Source organism: Habropoda laboriosa, unplaced genomic scaffold (assembly GCF_001263275.1).
Source record: "Habropoda laboriosa isolate 0110345459 unplaced genomic scaffold, ASM126327v1 scaffold89, whole genome shotgun sequence".
In the NCBI taxonomy this organism is placed as follows: domain Eukaryota; kingdom Metazoa; phylum Arthropoda; class Insecta; order Hymenoptera; family Apidae; genus Habropoda; species Habropoda laboriosa.
In genome coordinates this window covers 1,083,832-1,085,142 of record NW_017100263.1, presented here as the reverse complement: position 1 = coordinate 1,085,142, position 1,311 = coordinate 1,083,832, and the positions used below count along the sequence as shown (strand labels likewise).

The window sequence follows — 1,311 nt, the reverse complement described above, 5'->3', positions numbered from 1 at the left end:
TGGTCTAAGTCATTTTTTTGACAATTCATTAGTTTTGAAAATGATTAATTCTGTTTATGATCAACAAAAATATTGTTTTGCTTAGGAAATGCTTATAGTGTATAGAGATGGTCAAATAATAAAATTGCATGTCTAGGATCTTAACTAAAAAACACAAATATGTACTAGCATTTGACAGCACTCTTCAATAAGGTAAAATACAACACATTAAATATCTGGAAATACGGAATTTGTACCACTTTAAAAAATAACAGTTCATTTATATATCACATTAAAAATTTATAGGAATAAAATGCTTTTCATATTATGTGATTACAATAAATAATGTAAAAATAAACATACAAGATTACAGGATGTAATGTATCTTCAATATAGTTGGAGATAAAATAAAATATGATGTGCCAAAATTAACTAGTATTAACTATTACATATTTCTATATTACTTTTTTGCACTTTTATGCATTATTGTATCAGAAAAGTGCAATTGCACCGTCTTTCTTTAATGGAATCCTGTTCTTTTGAGCACATTAATTGATGCAGTTTATTACTCACTACAAAAGAGTATTAAGATACTCGTTCACTTACATTTAAATTCATATATTAATATTATTTCAAATTTTATTCCAATTTTAAATTTGCTCAATTATTTGAATGTATCAGAACACTTAGATGTATTGTTCACATTTACTACCTTATTATTATCATATTTTAAAATCCAAATAATTTTTGTAGGATGAAATATATTTTAATGATTTTATACTTTTTATAGAGTATGAAATACAGCATCAATTAACACCTTAACGACGGATGACGCACTATTGCGTCATATCAAAAACTGCGTTTTGTTACGAATAATGCAATGCTGTGTTAAATTAAATACTGCATTCTGTTACGGATGACGCGACGTTGCGTCAAATGACTATTGCCCCGTAAAACTGAAATACGTACATAGTTCCATTTCAGATCGCAATTATAGTAGACAGTTCCATACATAATACAATAAAATAAAGCTAATTTATATTGTTATAGTTATCAGTGCATTAAAATCATATGTAAAACAATTTACAATAAAACTTTCAACCAAAATAAATTTCAAATTTTTTTGGACAGTTCTGATGGAAAGGAATCAAGTGACTGGTGTATTTGAAACAGTCCTAAAAATAATGAGAATTTCTTGGGAATTCCACGAATGCAAGTTGTAGGTATGTAATTATAAAAATTGCATTAATGTGATCTAGCTGTTTATTGGGGACGATATATTTATATTTGAGTCTGCATTGAAACTAATATATATTATAAATGACAGAAGAA

The 1,311-nt window shown here is 26.5% G+C and overlaps 1 protein-coding gene across 1 annotated transcript in view; it reads right to left on the bottom strand.

The window, feature by feature from the left end:
* LOC108573116 overlaps window positions 1-1,311 on the bottom strand; it is a 3,691-nt gene that overhangs the window by 792 nt on the left and 1,588 nt on the right. The gene's annotated exons all lie outside the window — the stretch shown is intronic.